Raw genomic sequence first — 12331 nt, 5'->3', positions numbered from 1 at the left:
GTTGAATACCTGTGTCTTATTAAAACAAAAAGAGCGGAAAGAAAGTCACCATCTCAACCTTATTATTACTATGCTTTTCTAATATTGTATTAATACCTGGAGGACTGAATCAGAAAAAAGAGTCTCTTTTTATGCAGGCACTGTGTATGCACATTGTGAAAACAATTCTTAGTCTTCAGGACTTTACAATTAAAAATCCCAACCTAGAGGGATTTATCCATATGCATCTTCTTATGCAATGTGAAATTGGTGGAAACATTTTTGTGATATTGAATTCATGGTTTTTTGGGATTCAGGGCCCAGGTATGAAGATCAGACTCAGATGAGTACCTCATTTGCATAGAGTGCTGTTAGAAATAATGACCTAGTTTTCATTGTTGGGTACAAAATCTAGGCCAAATGGTGTTTGTTACTTTTGCCAGCCATCAACATCTTGCCAATCTAGAAATCCATATCATGTACTTAGCTACCAGGATATGACAAACTTATTTTCCACTGAAAATGCTCTGCAGGAGTCTCAGAATTTGCTACTTGTATAGAAGGTAACTATGGAGAATGAATTCAAACCAAAAAGTAAAATGTGCTTTTCTCAGTTCCAGCAAAGGAGTACTAGGTTGAATGATAAAGATAGTATGTGTATGTGGGAAAACTGACAAAATATTTTGTTTCACGGTTAGTATTTATCATGAAATGACATGTCTTTCCTAGAAACTGTATTCCATAGAAACTCTAAAACCACCTGTAAAAAGGAAAAGGGAGTTTGGCAGTTTCAATTCTCCAGCATCTCCTATTCTGTATTTTACTTCAGTTTTGATTGCTGAAGCAGCTAAGGGAAACTAGCTAGTCTCTTTTGCATTCACATTTTGAATATATTGATAGCTTAATGTTACTAGTCCTTTAAAAATCGAGTAAATACAACTCTATCTTTCCTGTCCTGCCCTAAACACATAGGTAGGCAGTGGGATCTCTTAATACCTTGCTGCATTAGTGAATTACCTCAACTATAATCCATTTCAGCAGCAGCGTATTTGATGCAGGTATTTGTGCCTGTGTTTACACGCCTACTGCGGAGAGAAGTCTCACTGAACACCTGCAGCATTGACCCTATCACTGGAATCAGTGTTTTGTTTGTTAAATGCTTCATGATTATACTATTATTTTAAAGCCAACATTGTTTTTAGGTTAATTACTGTACCTGTAAGGTTTCATTCTTGCTTCACAAAGGTATTTCCAAGAGGAGTTAAGGCTTGTTTGTTAATCTCATCTTACAGGTGTTTTGGAAGTTTATACCCTTTGATGTAAAACAGGTCCAGTAGGTGCCAACTGGACAAAACTGTGTTTCATAGAAAGGGTATAAGAGAGGGAGGGAAAGAAGCCAGCAGTAAATTTAGGCAGGTTTGCTTTTCATCACAGTGGCTCACAGTCTTTCCCATATCAGAAACACAGAGCTCTGTTCTAGGTGACATCTTTTACCAGTGCAGCAGTAGTGGGAACAGAAGAGTCACAGTCCTCTGAGGTCCAGGTGGAGAACACTTGGTCTGTAGCATATGTATGTGTAAGTGCAGTCTCCTTATCCAGACAATACTTTTTGCTAGTTTCTGCTCATTTAATTTGCTGTTTGTTGTGGTTGGATGCTTTGAACATTAATGGGTTGGTTTTGTTAGTGCACATATTTTACTGCTCTAATGACTGAGATTGACTGAATTTTGGTATGGAGAGAGAAATCTGGCTGCTAGGGCTGGATCTTTCCTGTGGCTGGCAGTGATGTTTTCAATAAAGGCACTTCCTGAAAGTCATGTCATTTGTCATCTGGACCCATCTGCATTGCAGGTATCATATCTCCAGGTCACAGTGGTTTTTTTTCCTTCCCAATTTGCTCCCATTCAGGCACTTCTCATCAAAATACTTTAAATACAATTTTAGCATAGATCACCCAAAAGCTATTGCGTGTTACTGCTCCATCATTTGTGCTTATTAAATTCACCTCTCTCTTTTGGGACATAGATTCTCTTTCTGACATTGTGTTAAATGTTTTTGTGTGTTGAGGGAGGACAAGAAATAGCCCAGCCATCCACTTTCTTTAGGTGCTATTTTCATTACCTGCAATTTACTGCTCTGTGCTATCTTACTCAGTGTAATTGCAGAGAACGAGTCTGTACAAATATTAGTTCAACTGATCTTTTTAGGGCAATAGTGTCTGCCCTATAGTTCAGTTACTTAAAACATGCAGTGTGCATTAGGGAATAGTTTTGCTTTTCATCTCACTAGATCTTTTCCTGGCTTCATACCATCCTCACTGAAAGCTGTCAGCCTAGACATTTCAGATCCTAAACCGCAGTTTCTTTTGCACAAAGGCTACAGTTTTGTTCTGATTGAACTCAAAGCTGGATCTCATTACTATGAAGAATATCTGAAGTATCTGCAGAGCTCCTGTTCCCTCCAGCATTGAGCGTGTTGGGCTCTTTGCTCTTGGTCACAGAATCACAGAATCATTTTGTAGAATCTACCAGGCTGGAGGAGACCTCAAAGATCATCGAGTCCAGCCCTAAAGTACTTGGTGTTTATGCTTCTTTTGATGCAGCCCAGGACATGGTTGACTTTCTGAGCTGAGAGCACAAATTACCAAGTCACGTTGAACTTCCTGTCAACTGTCACCTCCAAGTCCTTCTCCTCAGGTCTGCTTTCAATCCCTTCTCTGCCCATCCTGTATTTGTGCTACAACCCAGGTGCAGGATCTTGCACTTGGCCTTGTTGAACTTCGTGAAGTCTGCACAGCCCCAGGTCTCCAGCCTGTCAGGGCCCCTGTGAATGGCATCTCTTCCCTCCAGGATGTTGATTGCCCCACACAGCTTGGTGTCATCTGCAAACCTACTGAGTGTGCACTCAATCCCACTGTCCATGTTGCCAACAAAAATGTTAAATAGCACCAGTCCTAATACTGACCCCTGGGGGATGTCACTCCTCACTTGTCTGCACTTGGACATCGAACCATTTACCACAACTCTGTCCAACCAATTCCTTATCTACTGAGTGCTCCGTCTGTCAAATTTATCTCACTCCAGTTTAGACACAAGGATGTTGTGCAGGACTATGTAAAATGCTTTGCAAAAGTTTGGGTAGATGATGTCGCCCTTTAGAACTCCCTGAAAGGAGGTTGTAGTCAGGTGGGGGTTGGTCTCTTCTCACAGGCAACCAGCGGTAGAACAAGAGGGCACAGACTCAAGCTCTGCCAGGGGAGGTTTAGGTTGGATATTAGGAAGAGAATTTTTTACAGAGAGAGTAATCAGGCATTGGAATGGGCTGCCCAGGGAGGTGGTGGATTTACCATCCCTAGAGGATTTCAAGCTGAGACTGGATGTGGCACTTAGTGCCGTGGCCTAGTAACAATGATAGGGTTGGACTCGATGATGTTTGAGGTCCCTTCCAACTTGGTTGATTCTATAATTCTATGATTGTTGCTCTTCCCTCATCCACCAATGCTGTAGCCCTGTTAGCAGGCCACCAAATTTGTCAGGCATGAGTTGCCCTTACTGAAGCCATGTTCACTGTCACCAATCATCTTATTTTTCATGTGTCTTAGCATAGTTTCCAGGAGGATCTGCTCCATGATCTTGCCAGGGTAGTGACAGGTGAGACTGACTGGCCTATAGTTCCCTGGGTCTTCTTTATTTCCCTTTTTAAAAGTGGGGGTTATATTTCCCCTTTTCCAGTCAGTGGGAACTTCACTGGACTGCCATGACTTCTCAAATATGATGGATAGTGGCTTATCCACCCTCTGCCAGTTCCCTCAGGACCTGCAGATGCATCTCATCATGTCCCATGGACTCACACACCTTCAGGTTCCTTAGGTGGTCATGAACCTGCCCTTCTCTTACTGTGGACAGTGCTTCATTCTCCCAGTCTCTGCCTTCTGCAACTTGAGTGGTGTGACTGGAGCACTTTCTGGTGAAGACTGAGTCAAAAAAGTCATTGACTACCTCAGCCTTCTCCATGTCCCAGGTAACTGGGTCTTCCATTTCCTTCTGGAGAGGGCCCACATTTTCTCTAGTCTTCCTTTTGTCACTGGTGTACCTACAGAAGTTTGTGTTGTTGCCCTTGATGTCTCTGGCCAGATTTAATTCTATGAGGCCTTTAGCTTTCCTAACCTGATCCCTGGCAATTGTGTGGCCATGCTGAGGATTTGGCTGGAGTTAATAATTATGTACATGGAATTTTGGAAAAATAAAAAAAAGAACGTGTGTTCCTGTTGTAACATTTGCTTTCAGTTAATCTGCGGAACTGTTGCCAGACATGGTGAGTGTCGATCACATTGTACTAAGGGCATTTAGATAAACCTTACTGAAGCAAATAGGACCAATAACCTTTCAAGAATGTCTTGTTCATTTGCTGGTTTTTAAGCTAGTTTTCCACCCAGGATTTGAAAAGAAAATAAAGCATTTGGTTCTATAATTATTTGTGCAACTACAAATGCGGTCTCTGTTGTCAGCCATCTGCCCTGCAGGCATTACTTTTAGTGCCATTTGGATCATCAACGCAGTGTGTGATCCTCTGCATCTTCTGTTTTGTGGCTGACTTGGTGCTGATAATTCTGATACAAATATCTGTGTTCGTATTCCTGCCTTTTTTCCCCCCTCTATTCTATTGTTTTATCCCTTTTAGTCTTTTTTAAGAGTGTTCAGAACAGCTTCACAGGCAGGGGAGGTGATGCTGTATTCCTGGACAGGCATGTTTTTATCTACTATGTGAGATTCACAGTGAAACAACTTTATTTCTCTCAAGTTTCACATGAAAAAATGCAGTCTCTGTTTCTGCAGCAGTTCCTGGTGTTTGTACTTCCCTGGTCAGTTCAGGGGTAACTGATAGGTGTACCAGTAAGGGTAGGCTGTTGCCTTCTCTGCCATATGAATATGAAAAGGGAGAAATCCAAGAGCTGCTGTTGCTGCTGTTGGCAGTAGAAGGCCAAACTAAGATTGAATATCTTTGGACTGCTCCTCAATGGCCAGATTTTTGCTTGCTTAGGTGGCCTGGGAAAGCAGTGACTCATTCTACCATAAAGATAGTAGCTGCAGGGCTTGCTCTAAATCAGATGACTGAACGACTACTTTGGGGTCAGAAAGCTTTGACAATTCCTAGCATGTAGGGAGCCTTTGCAGTCTTTCAAAGTGATTTGTTTCATTTATAAGTCTTTGATTAGGCTTTGTGTCTGATATAGTAATTTTCTCCCAAGTAGCTTCTGGTGAGCTCAGCATATGGCATACATGGGGGAGCAGACCTTATTTTATGTGGGGACTTGCAGGTGTGGGGATTTGCAGGTGTTGGCATTTTTGCTGACTTCACTGGTTAGGAATTCATTGAATTTCACTTATTTGAAGAACCTAACTGTGTGCCATTCCCTCTGGAGCATGACTTCAGCCTGCAGGTCTGCGACCCTGTAAATGGGCTTTTACAGTAGCATTTCATCAGTGCTGCGGGAAAGCTCGTTCCTAAGGACTTACAGTAACATTATCCAGTGCAGTTGGGTTTTATGGAACTACAGAGACTTTATAGAGATTACAGAGAAGTGTAATTGGGTGAATATGACAGATGGTATCCAGTAAGCCTAGTGCTATCTCTTTACAGAAATTTTATTTCATGTGTTTTTAGAGACTGTAATGTTCAAATGGCACATTGCACCCCTTCTTGTCCTTTTGAGTCAGTCATACTCTAAAAGATCCCATAGCCTGTTTCTCTTGACACAGCAACATACCAGCTTTCTTCACAGCAGGAGTGTATGGAACAGATCTGAGTGATCTTGAAGATTAGTCTGGTATGGTGTATTTTTTTTTCTTTCTATCTTGTTTGATCTATTTGTACTGCAGTTGACAATATGGCAGAAGAAACTTGAGATGAAAATATCTCCTCTAATTTTCCATTGCTTCTAATTAAGTGTTCTAAATGGGAGGAACATTTTCTTATCCAATTCCTCATCTTTTCATAATGTGAACTGTTTGTCTCAGGAATTTTCCCTGACTATGTACACTCATTTTGCTTGGGCAAAGGTCCCTGATTTCACACAGGGCTTTTGGGTGCTGCTGTTAGTAATGTATTATCATGAAGCAGCAGAAAGAGAAAATGCAAGCGTGGCACTTCTTAAACAGTGCATGAAAGTTTAGTGGTGGTATGTGTCTTTGCTTGTTTGACCAGCTAGATTTCTGTGCAGTTAGTGCTGGGCTGCAGAGATGTGCTAGGTAAGCTTCTGGACCTTAGGCCTGGTAAAAAGTTATTGTAATGGAAAATATTCCTTTATGAAGCAATGTCAGGAAGGAACAAAAGCATTGACTTGTTTGTCAGGCAGAAACAATAACGTTGCATTTCTGTGTCAGACTTTTTATTTTAAAAGAACCAATAACAAAATCAATGACTACATGCATCTTGGACATTCCAAAGAAAAACATTTCTTTTTAGAATCATGGAACCATCAAGTTTGGAGGAGACATCTAAGATCATTGAGTCCAACTATTAACCTGCCACTCTGCTGTATCCCCTAAACCCTAAACCATATCCTCCAGCATCAGATGCAGGTGCCTCTTAAACACTTCCAGGGATGGTGACTCCACCACCTCCCTGGGAAACCTATTCCAGTGCCTGAACACCCTAACAGGGAAAATATTTTTCCTAACGTCTAATCTGAATCTCCCTTGTCTCAGCTCATGGCCATTCCCTCTAGTCCTCTCCCTGCAGCCATGGCAGGAGAGACCATCCCCCACCTTTCTAGAACCCCCTGTCAGGTAGTTGTAGAGAGCCATGAGGTCACCCCTGAGCCTCTTCTCAAGGCTGAGCAAACCCAACTCCCTCAGCCCTTCCTCGTGTTCTAGACCTTTTCTGACCTCTCTGCCCTTGGCTGGACTCACTCCAGTGCCTCAATGTCCTTTTTAAAGTGAGGGGCCCAAAATTGAACACAGCACTAGAGATGTGACCTCACCAGTCCCAAATACAGGGGGATGATCACTGCCCTAGTCCTGCTGGTCACACTATTCTTGATCCAGGCCAAGATGCCATTGGCCTTGGCTACCTGTGCACACTGCTGGCTCATATTGAGCTGCTGCCACCAGCGCTGCCAAGTCCCTTTCTGACAAACAAATTCTTAATTTGCCTTACTTACAATGTCTCACTGAAATGCAAGCAGTTTGCATGTTCAAAGGCAAGTACTTGCTGTGAGACATGTTATTTAAATTAAGTCTTTTCTGATTTTACTTCAATTGAAATCAGTCCATGTGTAATTACAGTAAAATGTAGCAAGATGTTGTCTTACAGAATCTTCTACCTTCATCTCACTAAATTGTGGAGCCTTACATTATCATGAGGTTTCATCCTTAAAACCTGATTGGTCTTAGGTTTGCCTTCAAATGATTTTTAAGGAATAAAGATTATGAAAAGCTTAGGATACTAATATTCTCACATATATTTTTGTCTTCATTATGACATGCAGCAGCATAGTTAGCCTGGCTATTTTTGTGTAAATTGAATTTAATGTTGAAACTGTTTCTGTAAAATAGATTTGGTGTCTTAAAATGTTGGTATTGAAAGTAATACTTTGACAAAAGTTTGATTGTTCATGAAATGAACAATCTTAGAAAACAGGAGTTGGGGGTATTTGAATCAAATGCTGTATTTAAAATTTGAAAATAATGTTAGCTAAGTAAAATCACAGAATCACAGATTGGTTTGGGTTGGAAGAGACCTTGAAGATCATCTAGTTCCAATCCCCCTGTCATGGGCAGGGCCACCTCCCACTAGACCAGGTTGCTCTAAGCCCCATCCAGCCTGACCTTGAACACTTCCAGAGATGGGGCAGTCACAACTGGTTTGGGTAACCTGTTCCAGTGCTTTGTAAATGTATCAGGTGGCCTGTGAAAGACAAAAAGAGGCCAGGGGTGCTGCTGAAAGCTTGCCTGATTTCAGCCCAGTTTGATACAGTCTCTATACTTAAGTCTCTGTGGGCCTTGGTCCAGGCTGCTAATAGGTATCTTTGCAGTACATAGGCTTGACTTCTGAAGCCCAACATCCAATAAACTCTAATGGGTAGATTCTTCAGATTCTGTATAGATGGATAGTTCTTCCCTGAATAATTATCTGTGAGGAAATATGTACAAGCTCTGATCTGTTAACTGAATTTGGGCTGTACTATTACTGCATAGCTGAAGCACTGTTTGCAATATTATATATAGTGTAAAATAGCTTTTTGCTTTAAATGTGTGAAAGCTATAGCCAAGATGCCAGACAGATACATGATGCTTGTTAAAATAGGAGTAAAATGAACCTTACTGGATCTTCAGGATATTTCAGCAAGCTGAGCAGATTGCTAATATGTATGCATGCACTTAAATAATTCAATTTTCATGAATTATAAAGTTATATTTCTCTATGAAGACTGACCAAATTTCATGCTGCTGCTGGGATTTTCCAGCATCACATCAAACATGTAGGCAGAATTGTTCTAACAGCCTCACTCTCTCTGAGATTGTTTCCTGCCATATTACAGTCACAGTTTTTCTGCTGTACTGGGCCTTTATTCTCTGACCATCCCAGTTTTTTGGACCATGGAGCAACAGAATCGTGGTCACTTCCAGAACTGGGCAAGACAATCTGGGTCCTTGCCATGTGAACGGCTCTTCCAGAGGGGTGAGCTGCTCTTTTGAAAGACCAGGAAGGGCAAAGGCTGTGCCTCTGTTCTTACACTTTTGTATTTTCCAATGAAAGAAAAGGGTAGCTGCTCTGGAATTCAGCTTTTGGACCCTGGAGCATCTGACAGAATGCATGGACTGCCAGATGCTGTGGCAAGATGATCTGCTAAATCTTTCTGCAAGGATTCACTGAAGTGTGAGAAAAAGGGTTACTGGTGCTTACACACTTCCATCTCAGAGTCTGCTGCAGATGTTGTTCAAGGCAGCGAGAATGAGGGCCTGATGGAATTGCTATGGAAACAGAGCTTATATTATTTATTTATTTACTTATTTATTTATGCATGTATTTAAACCCTGATGTCCCTTAATGGCATATCTTGGAAGTCACCCAGTCTCAGCAGAGCTTTTCCATTGAAAATCAGGGAATGTGAAATGTTGGCTGCTAATCATCAACTCCAAGGCCCACTAGTTCTGCAGAAAACATTGACAAAGCACATGGTCTCAAACTGGAGTGCTCTGTTATTATGGCAGAAGAATATATAGACTAAATTGAATCCTCTTTTTATTTGGAGTTGCATAACCATTATTTAGATATCAAGAAAGGACTGAACTGCAGTTTTTCAGTGATACTGGCATTGAGTTACTGTTGAAATAGAGTTGGTGGTAATGAGGCATTTATTACATTACAGGGTGAAGGATTTGGAAGAGTGATGTGGCTGGCTGGTGGAAGCAAGGCATTTTCATACAGGTCCTGTAACCTGGAGGGAGAAAGGGCTGGTGAACTAGCTGTGTTCTACTGAACCTTGGTGTCAGTGAAGAAAGCTGGAGTTCAATTTTAGTTGTTGACTGTTAAGCTTAAATAATGCAAGGCTTGTCGTGAATGCATATTTACAAAAGGATCATGGAAAAATACCTCGAACTTTATAAAATATGAAGTGGGAGAATGAAGGACCTGAAAGCTCCAGATGAGCTTGTCCTGATTTTCAAAGCATTCTGCTCTTGGTCTCAGCTTTGATTGCATATATTCAGAGGGTTTAAAAAACAATACATTGCAGTTGAAGGGCAATGCAGAGAGGTGTTTTAGAAAAACAGTATCCATAGCTTTTGGATGGAGTTGTTTGGGTTTTTTTGGCAGTTCTCTGCTAGATGCTAGTTCATCTGATAGATGCTTTGCATTCATGGAATGCTGAATCAATGCAAATCACACCATTCCTGGGGTTTGCTGTTTGTTATTTAAACTTCCATGTTTAGCATGCTAAGGTTAGGCATAAAGAGAATTGAAGGAGATGTGCCTGCTTACCTGAACCAGAATTTACCTTGTTGTGGCTTCCCAAGTAGTCACAGGTAAGGTTTAGAACTGTACAAGGGATGTTTCCCTGCTCCTTTGTTAGTGCAGTGTGTTGTGCCAGCTTATGGATGGTGGGATGGTGTATGCATTGCTGCCTCTGCAGTTCCTGTGGTCTGTATTAGCATCATTACATGGCTTTGGCTTTTTGTCAAGCATTGTCTGAAATAAGGAGGATTTGTTCAGACCATTAAGCCTGAAACTTTATACTTAAGCAACTTTTACACAATTGTTTGGCTGAAGATATGCATTAGGGTAGTTTTACTTCCCAGCAGTGCAGCTAATCTGTATTGCAGTTGTAGTGAAGCACTCTTGTGAAAACCTGATCTTGTATGCCATGGAGAAATGTGTGTCTTCTTTTTATTACTTGTTTTTGTAATTACTAAATGAAGAATGCTTGGTGTAAAGCAGAACATTTTTGTGAGTGTGAAGGGTTTTTTCTTTAAGTTTTTTTTGGTTGAAGTATGGGTAATGCATTACCTCTACAAGAAACTGTGTAATTTCGTACCTGAGGTACTTGAATGGCTTAGTTTAATTCCGTGGCACATCAGCCTTTTGTAACATATAACCCAAGTACAAATTGTAAAAGGCTGATGCTACCAATAATGATTAATTATATGTTTTTGATAATGTTGGCATTGGGCAGGTACCATTCTTCATGCATTTTTTAGGTGTCCTATCTAACTACTGTAATGTTGCTGTCTCCTAAAGAGTATATATTAATATGAAATTTCCATTGCAATATGGTTGGGTTGTACATAGGTCAGAATCCAGGTTTGTTTGTCCTGGATTATTTTTTTTGATTGTTAAGAGTGATTATATGAGAAGGGACTAACCTTTTACACAAATGTATTGTAAGAGAAAATGAATTCCTCTTGTAAGAGGTTATTGTTTTTGTTCTATAGTGCTATTTTCTTCGTAGATGACATATTACTCTTTAAAAGATTTAATTATTTGTGTTCAATGTTTAACCATAATGTTCTTACAATAGAGACCTTTGTTCTCCAGAAAAATAAAGCATAGTCAGGAGTTTGATAAAATACTTTACAAAAATAGCTTTCTGATTTCAATGCCAGTCTTTAACATCTAATTAATGAAAAAGATTGAACACACAGGAGCTAATCTCCCAACTAGCCACAATTACCAGAAAGAAATACAGCAGTGAGCAGTGCTGTTTGTCTTGCCAGCCTCTAAGTGTTGAAGTGCATGGTAATAAGAGTGACTTTCCAGATATTCAGGAATAAATTATGGTTTTCAGTGTGCAAAAGATTAGACAGTTAATTTTCCTAATGTAATTTTAAACACTGCTGTGTTGCTAAGCAGCTCTCTTAAACTCCTCACTTTTTTATGTATTATATGCAAATTTGCAATCAAACCCCATTGCTGTTTACATTGGCATTTTGCATTAGAAGACGGTGGAGAAGAGAACAAGCTGTAGACAGAGGATTTTGCATTTCTTTGTGAACTTCCTGAATATATATTTTTGTTGAAGTTTATGTGAGCCAGAGTTCTTCAGTTTTACATGGACTGCATTTAAACCCTCAGAGGCAACTTTTGCAGGTGGTGGCAGGCAAACTTCCATGGAACATAGTGGGAGTTTTGTATGGATAACACCTGCAAGAGTTTGCTCCAGTGACTGCTGTTAGGTGTTGTTTTGAGAGATAAATTTGTTCAAATTACATCCTCTTTGTCGTTACAGTGTTCTGGATGATGAGGGGAGCAGCCTGCGCCAGCAGAAGCTTGACAGGCAGGTAAGATTTTGGAGGACCTTCTTGCCCTCTGAAGTCTCAGTGTTGGAGTAATGAAATCACTGATACATATGTCGGGTAATTGATAGAAAACTGTGTCCTCTGATTGAGGAATGCGAAGGAGAGATCGGTGAGGGTTACAACCTACTTAGAAGTCTAACTTATTAGAATTTGTCTTATGACTGTGATTTGAGTGGCTCTCATTTGCATTGCCTTGGACTCATTTTAAACTGACTTGCAATGTATTTGTTACCCCTTTGATAAACAAGAAAGGACAAAAGGCTGTGGCAGTCATGCTAGCCAACAGGGGATTCTCACAAAATTTTTACCTACTCTTTGTTCCATTGATTTAGCCCTTGTGGCTGTAACCTACTGGCACTATGTGCTATGTTGCCTATTTTACTACTGTATTCCTCCACGACTTGTACAGGTAAGTGAACCAGAACCTCTTCCATGAAATCTGAGGGAATTTTGCCATCAAGTTTTTGTGGGATCTGAGGTTTCTGTGTTCACTTTGATTTTTCCATGGTCCCATTCTCAAAACATTTTGTCATTTTTATATTTAAACCTTGTGA

The 12331-nt window shown here is 40.5% G+C and overlaps 1 long non-coding RNA gene across 1 annotated transcript in view; it reads left to right on the top strand.

Annotated features, from left to right (window-relative positions):
• Positions 1 to 11703: 11703 nt before the first annotated feature.
• The window catches only part of LOC103801920, a 12470-nt gene continuing 11842 nt past the window's right edge, over positions 11704 to 12331 (top strand). Inside the window, exon 1 of the long non-coding RNA XR_624748.1 lies at positions 11704 to 11759. This is a non-coding gene — a long non-coding RNA (uncharacterized LOC103801920). The remainder of the gene's footprint in view (positions 11760 to 12331) is intronic.

Source organism: Acanthisitta chloris, unplaced genomic scaffold (genome assembly GCF_000695815.1).
Source record: "Acanthisitta chloris isolate BGI_N310 unplaced genomic scaffold, ASM69581v1 scaffold8395, whole genome shotgun sequence".
Lineage (NCBI taxonomy): Eukaryota > Metazoa > Chordata > Aves > Passeriformes > Acanthisittidae > Acanthisitta > Acanthisitta chloris.
The sequence above is the reverse complement of the archived record's forward strand: the minus strand, read 5'-3'. Positions and strand labels throughout refer to the sequence as shown.